Source organism: Chenopodium album, chromosome 3, assembly GCF_948465745.1.
Source record: "Chenopodium album chromosome 3, dcCheAlbu1.1, whole genome shotgun sequence".
NCBI lineage: Eukaryota > Viridiplantae > Streptophyta > Magnoliopsida > Caryophyllales > Amaranthaceae > Chenopodium > Chenopodium album.
In genome coordinates this window covers 20,046,087-20,058,277 of record NC_137836.1, presented here as the reverse complement: position 1 = coordinate 20,058,277, position 12,191 = coordinate 20,046,087, and the positions used below count along the sequence as shown (strand labels likewise).

At 30.5% G+C, this 12,191-nt stretch overlaps 3 long non-coding RNA genes across 4 annotated transcripts; 1 reads left to right on the top strand and 2 right to left on the bottom strand.

Moving 5' to 3' along the window:
- Positions 1 to 1,867: 1,867 nt before the first annotated feature.
- On the bottom strand, positions 1,868 to 5,329 carry LOC145612425 (uncharacterized). The gene is made up of 4 exons (XR_014106602.1): positions 5,118 to 5,329; positions 4,946 to 5,016; positions 3,638 to 3,842; positions 1,868 to 3,038 (listed from the first exon to the last, which is right to left on the bottom strand). It is a non-coding gene; the product is annotated as an uncharacterized LOC145612425 (long non-coding RNA).
- A 184-nt stretch (positions 5,330 to 5,513) lies between these two features.
- Positions 5,514 to 10,080, top strand: LOC145612408 (uncharacterized). 2 transcript variants are annotated; one of them, XR_014106600.1, is made up of 4 exons: positions 5,514 to 5,748; positions 5,908 to 6,068; positions 8,978 to 9,026; positions 9,122 to 10,080. It is a non-coding gene; the product is annotated as an uncharacterized LOC145612408 (long non-coding RNA). The 2 variants fall into 2 exon arrangements; XR_014106599.1 differs by having other exon boundaries at positions 8,978 to 10,079.
- LOC145612418 (uncharacterized) lies at positions 9,650 to 12,092 on the bottom strand. Its single transcript, XR_014106601.1, has 3 exons — positions 11,866 to 12,092; positions 11,488 to 11,590; positions 9,650 to 9,770 (listed from the first exon to the last, which is right to left on the bottom strand). It is a non-coding gene; the product is annotated as an uncharacterized LOC145612418 (long non-coding RNA).
- Positions 12,093 to 12,191: the final 99 nt, after the last annotated feature.

Genomic DNA, 12,191 nt, shown 5'->3' with positions numbered 1-12,191 from the left:
TATAATGCCCTTCAATGTAATTTAATAGACATGAATAATAAGACATACCAACTGAGCTGTTAAAATTTTCTCCTTTGCATCACGTAGGCACATCCAATCATACCATCCTGATTCAATTCTTGTGAGTGTACTGAAGGAGACTTCACCTGTGCTTTATCTATTAGTTTGGAAGCATCTTGTGACCTGATAGACAGCTCTAGAGGTCTCTGTGTATTAATGAGCACATAAAACATATTATTTAATGAGATCATACATGTTTAATTATGATTTAGCTTAACATTTTATTTAACTCTTACATTGTGGTCAATGCCAAAAAAGAAGCATGAAGGATCTTCTTTCAATCGAGAATCATTCATAAGAAATGACCAACATTGAACTATATTTGATTTTATCATTTGAGCAGGGGTTGTTGGAGCTAGGGATGTTGTGTCATCTCTTGTTATCATGAGAAGACTTTCAAATTTCCCAATCTCTTCACTGTGCAAAATTAAATATTTATAGTAAACTAAATATTATCTAAAGTAGATATAATATGTTTGAAATTAAATAATACATTACTTACTGTTTGAATGGGTTGTACTTCACAAAGCAGTAATCAGCCACTACTTGATAAATCTCTAGCATTTTATGCATTCTTGATTTGTTTCCTTTCATTGTCTTTGAAACAAAATCAACTTCAATATCTTTTTCTCTAGAATCTAAATTGATTTTAACCTTTGAAACTATCTCCTTGTGAATGTCCTTTAGTTCAATGTTTGTTTTTGCCTGAAATTGTTTTTCAGCATCACCTGAAATAAAATAGTAGATATAGTGTCAAAACAATGATACACTATTGACTATGGATTGATTAAAAATTTACCAAAGTTAAAAAATTACTTTCAATTGTTTTTTATGTTGGCTGATTTAGTATACTCTCAGTGACTGAGTGTACTACACTACTAATATCAGCATCAACTGTCTAGTTATCAACATCCTTTTCTTCTCTCTCTTTATTCATCTCTTCTTCCTTTTCAGTGTTCTCTTTTTGCTTCTCATCCTCCTTTTTCTCTTGTTCCGTCTCTGGTTTATTAAGTTGTTTCTCATCATCCTTTTTCTCTCCTTCCTTGTTCTCCTTTTTGTCTTCTTCCTTGTTCTCCTTGTCCATTTCTTTGTTGTCATTCTCCTGCTTTTCTTCCTTATCCTTCTTTTTATCATTTTCTTCCCCCTCCTTTTTTCTCCTCTTCTTCTTCCTCCTCCTCTTTTTTGTCATCCTCTTTTTTTTTTCATAATCCAGATCCTGTATATCCATACCTTCATCATCATCATCTAAATTGACAGATTCAGGATCAACTGCATCTTCTTGATTAGTTTTAGGATCTGTTCAGAAGTTTTGTGTTGCTCCTCCCATGTTGACAGAATCACACTAGATACATCTCTTAAATCATCATAAATCCTGACTATTTCATCCATAGCCCTTTGTACTCTAGGATCTTCTATCAACCTTTGTGTTTCAGAAACCTGTTGAGAATTTGATGTAGACACATTCATTTGTTTTTGTTTCATCTTCTCTCCTAAGGTAGCTATACGCTCAGCATGTATCATTGTAAAGAGTTTTGAATCTCTAGTCAACAAATGCAGTTCTTCTTCAATTTCCTTCAAAATAAATAACTACAATTTATTAATACATTATTTTTGAATACAAATACTATTTACTTTTTAAGTTAATTTGTTTACTTTAAAGACTACATTATTTACTTTATGTTTATCATTTACTATACATTATTAGTACTAGAATCAGAGCAATTCAATATAATAAAAGTAAACAATTAACATATAAAAGTAAACACATTTCATTTTAATGTAAATACAAGAAATCATTGTAACTTATAAAAACATTACTCACATCTTTTGCATCATCATGTATTTCACTATTTGTCATGACACCTTCTGGTAGATTGAATGACACCAATCTTCTCTCTCTATCAGCAAAGTTTCTATATGCATTCTCAATTACATCTCCCAAGAAAGCTTGCTTTCCTTTTTCTTCTACAAACTAGATAGTCATCCTTTTGGAGTTCTCTTTGACCAAAAGATGCTTTTGCCTCATTTGCAATTCTTTCTTTCAGTTTCTCATCTGACCAATGTTTGATCAATGACAGTGTTGTAGGTTCAGGCTGCCCTTTGAATGCCATATGATGAAAGTAGACAAGTTGAAGAATCAGGACACATCCACTGATTCTTGATCTTGATTCCTTGTTTTTGTTGTCCTTGAAACTCCCCACAGCTTTGCACAGGTTATTCATCACATAACCACACCAATCTAGGTTATGTATCTGTTTCACATTATCTTCATAATTAATTATCTTGTAATCAATCACTCTATTTGCAACAGGGGCCAAGAATGTGTTGTAAACATACATCACAAAGAATCTTTTAAAATCCTCCCCTCCTTCCTTCAGAGTCTTTAATTTGCTCTCCAAATTATTCACCATTATCTCATCATCTTCTGGAATTCCTAGTTTCTTCTTCCATTATTTTTGAATCAACAAGTTTGATAGAGGTTGCTTCCTTAACTGAAAACTGACCGTGTTCTCAGTTACATGTGGAAGCAAGAATATATCTTCAACATCATACGAACTAATTGAAAATTCCTTCAACATGTCAATCTTGAACATGCAGCTGCTTTCATTGAAATGGTGAAAAAACCATGGAAGCATCCTTGTTGAAATTCTTCTTAACTTTAGTTCAAGCAGCCCTCCAAAACCAATACTTATGACATCTTTTTTTTTGTTGCTCACTGAAATCCTTTATCAAATCAACAACTGCATTGGGCCTGCAGTGTGTTTTCTTGATTTCCAGATTACCATCATCATCATCATTAACATCAATAACTTCATGTACATCAAGGTCAGAATTGTCAAGCTTTATTTTATTTTTCTTAAAATGAGCTTTTCCCTTTTTTCTGTCTTCTTCTGATGATCCATCAGAATCCTCATTCTGATCTTTTTCTGGTTCATAATTGCTATCTTTCACTTCAGATTTTATCCTCTTTTTTGTTCCTATAATTTGTTAAAACATGTTAACTAACTTTGAAAATATTATATTTACTTTATAAGCATTTTGATTAACTTTATTAAACTTATCAATAGACATCAATAGACATATATATTTTTCTGTTTACTTTATAAGAGTTTTTAATTACTTTATAACAATTTCTATTTACTTTGTAACAGTCTCCATTTACTTTATAACAGATTAGTACCTTGGAGCAATAGATTCTTTACTATATAAATTTAATTCATAACATATGAATTTAATCTAATAAACTTTTATGAACCTTTTGATGCTTGTAGTTCCTTAATCCTTCTCTTTATCAATATTTGCTTTTTTTGAAATCCTTTTAAGCTTAGCACCTAATAAATTTAGTTTGCACAATCAGTTTATAAGTATAGACATGTTAAAGAACTTTTAAAACATTTATATTTACTTTATAAGATTTTTTATTTACTTTACTAAACTAACCATTTACTTTTATATTCAATTATGTAATAGTATGCATCTTTAAATTTGTAACATAGACTTATACAGATAAATGATTTACTTTATAAGTGTTTCTATTTAATTTATCAAATAATTATTGTATTTCAATATTATATACCTTTAATTGGAGATTGCTTTGAATTTGCGGGAACTTTCTTGGCTGCAGGAGTTATTTTGGTTGCAGGAGATTTCTTGCCTACAGGAGATTTCTTGCCAACAGTAAGTTTTTTACTTGCAGCAACCTTCTTTGCTGCAGGAATTTCCTTTGATGGATCTGGTTGTGTTGGAGGTTTTTTCTTTGTAGTTTTGCCATTTTAATCTGTCTGCAATTCAAAACAAAAATTAGATGACCAAGGATAATGTATAGGGTAATGTAATTAGTAAGGACTTTCTCTTTTTTAATATTTTATACACAAGCTATAATACAAAAGTCACATCAATTTATTGATTTATACACAAATCACAATAGCTATAGATCTTATAGTAATTCAGTAACATTTAATCAATTTAAAGTTACTACTAGTATATTTCTAGTTACTTGTAAAAATGTTATTTACTTTTAGGCTCATAGATTTACTTTTAGGCAATTTTTGTCTACTTTTAGCAAATTACTGTCTACTTTTAAAAAATTATGCACTCAAAAATATGAAACTCAAAACAAAAATTAGATGACCAAGGATAATGTATAGGGTAATGTAATTAGTAAGGATTTTCTCTTTTTTGATATTTTATACATAAGCTATAATACAAAAGTGACATCAATTTATTGATTTATACACAAATCAAAATAGCTATAGTAGTTCAGTAACATTTAATCAATTTAAAGTTACTTTTAGTATATTTCTAGTTACTTGTAAAAATGTTATCTACTTTTAGGCACATAGATTTATTTTTAGGCAATTTCTGTCTACTTTTAGCAAATTTCTGTTTACTTTTAATAAATTATGCACTCAAAACTATGAAACTCAAAACAACTACTTTTAAGTTACTTTTAATTAATTTATATCTACTTTTAACAAATTTGTATTTACTTTTAGCAAATAGTAACAATAATGCACTTAAAAATTTCTCATAAATTAACCAAAGTCACTTGATTACTTCGTAGCAACATTTTCAACAGCAAATAGTAGAGCAGTAGTATTAAAGCAACAATAATACATTACAAAATTACTCATAAATTAACCAAAGTCATTTGATTACTACGTAGCAACTTTTTCAATAGCAAATAGCAAAGCAGAAGTACCAAAGCAACAATAATTCACTAAATAATTACTCATAAATCAACTATTATCAACAATTACTCTTAAATTAATCAAAACTATTTTAAATTAGTAGCAATTGAAACCTAAATTACAACAAATTTAAGCCAAAATAATAATTAAATTTAACATAATTTGAACAAAAACAAACTAAATTGTGAAAATACCTGATTTAGAAGAAATCGAACTTAAAAATGCTCAAATTGAACTTCGAAGTACTTCGATTTAACTTCTGGTACTTCAAATTTAACATAATCAAGAAAAAAAAGACAAATGTAAGTAAAAATTGCAACAAAAATAGCAAAAAAGAGTATGAACTTCGAAGGTTAAATATAATACCTAATATTCGTCAATTTTTGGCTATTTTCGAATTTTTTTGTTCCGAAAATGAAATATGTAGACAGTAGAAGTTATTATTGTAATTATATAGAAAAATTGAGCAGTTGTATGGACGGTTATGGCGGTTTTCAAAGCTTGAAGCAGTTGAAAATGGCAAAGAAGAGTAGAGAGAGAAGAGAGCGAAAATGACGGAGTAGAGAGAGAGGAGAGAGAAATCGCGTCTTAATTTTCGTGCAACATTTAATTTGTCTGAATCAATTTCGGCCATTAGATCACGTTTCTGATCTTACGGTCTTGATTGGTTCTTAGTTCCTATTTTGCAATTGGTTCTCATTATAACCTGGTCATATATATATATATATAATAATAGGAACTGATCTGAAACGTTGATCGCACTCAATCTAACGCTTGTCATCTTAACCGCTTCATTATGGGTAAAATGGTCATTTCACATTTTGAATGACTACCCGAAATTTTCCCTGCTTCTCATTTCTCTTTCTCTCTCTTCATTTGTTTTCTCTCTCCTCCTGCAAATTCTCTCTCTTGCGAAATTTTTGATCTTCGAAGATCCTCACTTCTCAAATTCCCAACTTCTCATATTTTCTCATTGCTCTAGCAAATTTATGGGCTGGTAAGTTGTTCTGATTTGATTTTCGCTATTATTATTTTCTTTTATTAATTCGATTTTGTAACAAGTTATTTGTGACTTTAAATGCAAATTTTAGGGTTTTCCTGGTTATTTAGTAGTGTATTTGTGATTTCGAGTTTTGATTAATTCGTTTTTTTTCAGGGTTTTTGCTATTTTTAATCGAGCGAAAACGATAAACATTTTGATTAGATTATTGAAGATTCATGTTGAATGATGAGAGACAGGATAAAGAGTTGGATATTTTGGTTAGCCGATTGATTTGATTTCGGAGCTTTAGCTCCTGGTCAATAGTTTAAATTGAGGTAATTGTTTTTTGATTAATTTTGTACCAAATTGAGGTTTAAATTTGTTCGATTGTGGAAGAATGATTAAGCTTTGGATTTAATTTAGCAATATCTGAAATTTGTTTGTGATTTGGTTAATTTCATCAGTTTTGTATTTGATAATTTGATAGATATGGGTTTTGCTTTTGTGATTCTGCAATAATGTAGGATGTGATTGTTGTTATTGGGTTTTTTTTGTAGGAATTTTAGTTTAGTTCTCATGGGATTTGATTAAACATTTTAACTTCAAGTAAAACAATGAAAAAGTGACTTTTTATGATTACATTATGTATAAGTTTTGTGATTTGATGTTAGATTTAAGTTTATGGAATGAATTCAGATAGATTAATTGCCATTGTTTATTCATTTTGTATGCTTAGGTGTATGAATTCAACATCTTGTTCAGTTTGAGGGATTGGATTCGATAAAATAATACAAGCTTATGTTTTTTTTTATATTTCTTAGTGTGAATAATTTTATCTTGCGTAAGCTAATAGTTATCAGTAGCCTAGTTTGGTATTGGATCAGGAAAGAGTTAGCTAAAGGCATTTTTTAACCATGGATTTCAATTACCTTTTATTGTTCTTATGTAGCTAATCAGCCACGCCTTACCTATTTTGTCATGTAATACAATTATTTGCATTCTGTACCAAAACAAAACACGTTTTAGTTTACCATATTCTTTTGGTGCATGGTGCTTGCCTTCTTAGTCACTATTGGTCACCCATCTCGTGGTATAATTAAAGATTAATAATTCAGTGCTTACTTTCACATCATGTTCACATATATGAGAATAGATACAGTTATTTTAATTTCAAAATTTCAATGTAGTATGTAGATTGTTGGTTGTGAAGATGCCAAGGTTCCCTTTGTATTTTTGATAAGAAATGTATATTCTTGTTCCATATTTTCATTCAATATAGTGCTCTCTATGTGAACCATTTGTTTTGACCAAATAGCATGGATTTTGATCATTTACAGAAACTCCCATAATTACACACTATGGTGCTAATTAGCTTTCCTAAGTCCAAAAGATTCGTGTTTATAATTACAATGTAGATGTCATTCAACACATATTCAAGATTGCCGAAAACCTTTGCTGTAGGAAATCTTATATGTGAAAGGGATGGATGAAAATTGAATCTTTTGTTGGTGTGCATAAAGTTATTCCTGCATTATTTGTCAGTTGATCATAAAACGGAACCCATTTTTTGTTTTTGTTTAATTTTGAGAAATTTTTATTTACTTTTGAATTAATTTTCTTTATTTACTGTTTAATATACACTAGCCTACTAGCTCAATCGGTAGGGCATTGTGCAAGTGCACAGAAGATGTGGGTCCGAATCCCACGTAGGTTCATTTGTATTTACTTTAAGAAATATTTTATTTACTTCAACTTATTTTGTATCTACTTTTATTACTAAGAAACTCAAGCTCACTTATCCAAGGATTAAAGGTGTGGCATAAGGTTTTGTAATCTTATACTACATATTTAAGCATTCATAGCAATTAGAGACTGTCAATAAGCATTTTTTCTTAGCAATATCTTGATTTTAGAAGTGGAGAAGGTAAATTTCATTTCTATTTACTTTAATAAATATTTTATTTACTATAACTTATTTTGTATCTACTTTTATTACTAGAAACTCAAGCTCGCTCACTTATCTAAGGATTAAAGATATAAACATGATGGTAAACTAATACCCCACTTTTTTTTCTCAACAATATTGATCGCCCTAGACTGAATAGTTGTCGTTGTCCCATGCTCTAATTTGACCCTTCTTTTTGTTTTTGAGTAGATGTAATTTACTTTTGAGTATAGACTATTTACTTTTGAGTTAATGTTATTTATTTACTTTGATATTATTTTAATGGAAAATTGGAAATTAATAATCCCACATTTTTCAATTTTCAGAATAATCTCACCTTTGACCCTCATCTGCTCAAAATAAGCCTATTAACCTACAACTTGTTTAACATGGTTTTTTTTTTTCAATCTCTCATCTACCACCTTAGCTACACCATAACTACCACTACCCTTCCATAAGCACCACTACATCACAACCTAACCCCACCATCTTCTTACTCTCTCCTAACCTAAACCACCAGCACCACTAACCACCTCAACCCCAGCACCATTAACCCCACCACCTCCACCCCAGCACCACTAACCACGACCACCATTGACCACGACCACCACCAGCCCCTAATAGCCCAGATGTTTTTTATTTACTTTTAAACTATTATGATTTACTTTTGAGATATAATTATTTACTTTTGATTTCTTTTTGAGCTATTTTAAATTACTTTAGAGATGTTTTTTTGAATTACTTTTTAATTTCTCTATATACTTTTAAGATAGTTTGATTTACATTATGGATTTATTTATTTACTTTCGAATGTTATGTAGACAATAATTCTAACTAGCCAATACCTTTTGTATGCATCATTTATTTGTGATATTAGAGAAAGGTGAGATTGTTATAAGTTGAAATAGAGCTTAGTTTTTGACATGTAGCTTAATTATTAGTACATATACTTCTATTGATGTGATATTTACTTTTTATTTATTTTAAATAACTTTAGAGTGATTTATATTTACTTTTATAGATAATAACCTATGTAGGAATCGAACCTACACCTCTATGCATCCGCATAGTGATTTACCACTTGAGCTAATAGGTTTACTTTAAAGTCTTTTTTATTCACTTCAGTGTCTTTTTTATTTACTTTTCCACACAAAATACCACTTGAGTTAATCTGATGTGCTAGATACAGTAATGGAACCTTAACCGGTCCCTCATGATTTTTAAGTATCTTGTCATTGTTCCTTTCTGTGTTATTCTTTTTAATATCTGATAGCATCATCGAAAATCTCTGGAATGCAGCAAGTAGTTCAGCAACAGAAGTCCAGTTAGTTGTATCCCGTTGTACAAGGTAGATCTCATATGTGGAGTGACATGAAAAAATTTCAATTAATGAAACTTCGAGAAGTGTCTGAAATTAGGCTGTTATTATTGTTTTCATAAAAGTTCTCTCAAACTCAGACTCGAACTCAACGTATTTTGGAGTGCGTGGTTGAGGCATGAACTGCCTGCGTACAGTAGGCCAGTTTGGGAGGTATCCTGCATAAGGATACTTTCCGACTGCAGCATGGAGTGCAGAAGCAACCCACATGATGATGGTGCATGTGTTTGTAAGTACCCCTCTGAAAAGATACAAAACAAATGTGTCAGACTTCATAGGCGGCTTATTTCAACGTCGTAGTCTTTGCTCCAGGAGGCCCTCGGTCTTGTTCTCTGCCTTAGACAATAAACAATAGGAATGTGACCGAAAAAAAAGATCAGAGCAACGTAGTTGAGGCTACAACAGCAGCTAAATGCAGACTTGAAAAAGTTGTGACAGAAAAATCAGTTATTCTAACTGTAAAGTCTAATGTGGCACATCCGAGGGGTTTGATTTCACATAATCATAATAGACATAGAAGACTTTCTGATGCTGAAAGAATTTCCACGTCTTCTTACAGCTAACAGAATTTAGTAAGACACCGTCATCAGGTGATCAAAGCAAGGCTTGAACTCCACGAGCTATGGATGAAGAAGCAACTATATTTCTTATATAGGACTATAAAAAAGCCCAAAGATATTTCTTACATAGGAGAAGCCCATAGATCTTCCAAGCCTGCAAATTACACATATTGAATGAAGAGGCAACTATATTTTAGTAATTTTCGACAATATTAGCTTAAATTACACTTGAGCTAATAAGTTTTAGCACATGTATTAAAAATCCAAAGCATAATTGATAATCCAATTATGTTTCCTTTCATTAACTTTTGAGTCTAACTGGTTTCCTTTTAATAAGTTTCAATCTACTTTTTAATCAAGAGGCAAAAAAAAACTTTTAGACTAATTGATTTACTTTTAACCAATTTCTATCTACTTTTAAAAATAACAAAATTACAAGAAGCAATATCATATTTAATCAGTATAAGATCCTATCCTTCAAAACTAAATTCATATAAACCTTTACCATAAGCCCCATGTACTTTTTTCTTATAACTTCTCATCATGTGAGTATTTGAAAGTCAATAAAGTTTATGTAGACATTAATCATAAAATCCTATTAGGTTTGTATATCTTTGAGCTAAATTGATTTATTTCTAGTTATTTATTATTTACTTTTGAGATATTTAAATAACTTTAGTGTGTTTTATATTTACTTTAGAGATAACCTATGTAGGAATCGAACTTCTACCTCTATGCACCCGCATAGTGCTCTACCACTTGAGCTAATAGGTTTACTTTAAAATCTTTCTTATTCACTTTAGATTCCTTTTTATTTACTTTTGGAGACAACAAATGCAGAATCTATTTTTTCTAGCCTTATTCATCCATTGTATTTTAAACCTCACCAAAGGCAGTGATAGTATCAAAAGTATAACCATTTTCCGTTATAAAACTCTCCTAGCCTAAAAATACAACCAAACCACCAACACCATCTGTCTCAAACTAATGCTTAGCAATCTCAAGTACCTAATACACTGCAAATTCAGTATTACATATAGATAGGTAACATAATGGAGCATATGTAATACTCGTCCTCAAAGAATTCCTACAACGATCTCATTTACAGTTGCGTTAATCTTGTTATTCCTGAAGGAACAATGCCACATTGACTATTGTAATATGAAGGTGCTTGTAAGTGATGTAACATTCCCACATTACATACTAAATAATATATCATGGAGTAAGACAAATTGAAGATATATAAACCACCGACACCATTCTCAACGCTACTTCATTGCTTGAATAGGTGGCCAGAAAACTTAGCAAAGATTCCTAATCTCCATTTTCTTAGTTATATTACCAAAACTTGAATATTCAGCTTTAACTAGATAATCACAGAACATTGAAATTGCAGAGAGCAAACACAACCAACATATCTCTCATTGCTCATATATTATGAATCATATATATGAAGTCTTTTTGGGTTTACTTTAAAATAAAATTTGTTCACCTTTATTTGGTTTCCATTTACTTCTGAAATTGATAAACCATCACAAATTAGTAATTGTTCAATTCTAGCACATGTAGGCAGGTAATATTAGATAATATGAAGAAAAAAAATAGTCAGGGCATGCAAATTCTTTAAAGTGTGATCTAGCAGACTATCAAAAAGTCCTATCTAACAGATCTCAGATGGAATTGTGTTTGAGACTTTTAATCACCATTAACAAACAACAAATATATGTGACCTCTCACAGGAATTTTATCGAACAGTTGACATGCAAAGTTACAAAAAAAGAACTTCTTTTATACTAATAAAATTATTTAACAAAAAAATCACTGGAAATAAAAAAATTGAATAAAATTATAGAAAAATTCAGAAACATTACTTGAATTCGCATATAATATCAACTTCAAACACCTTCAATTACGCACAACCTCAATCTCTCGCAACCTCATTTTGAACAACTTCAAATTTCAGCGAAATTCAAGCTGAAAACACTCAAATAAGTTAGTAATTGCATAAAAAAATAGTTCAGACATTTTAATATAGACATCTCTGTAATTTTACACAACTTCGAGCTACAAAATTCACTAAAACAAACAAATATAATCACTAATGGATAGTGACCTAAGAATTCAATTTTAGACCTAAGAATTCAATTTTCACAATTAAGAACCCTAAATTGACTATATAAAATATAAAATTAACGCGATGAACAAGGATAGTGAAATTAAAATTGGTAATTAACAAAAAAAAAACTTACCTCAAAAACTACTTCAATGGAATCTAGAAAACCTAGAAGTCGCTTCAATGGAGTTGTGAAAGCTCGAAAGTCGCTTCAATGGAGTTGAGAAAGCTAGGAGCCCGCTTTAATGAAGAATTCAGAGGCTCGTTGTGATAGAGTAGAGAGAAAATGCCCAAAGAGAGAGAAAGTGCGCATGAGCTTTAAGAAATGAACTGAATATGCGTGATTCAATCTAGGTCGTCAGATCGCGCGCCTCTTTTTTTAGATATAACGGTCTTGATTAGTTCTTAGTTTCTATTATAGGATTGATTCTCATTATAACGGGATATATATATATATATATA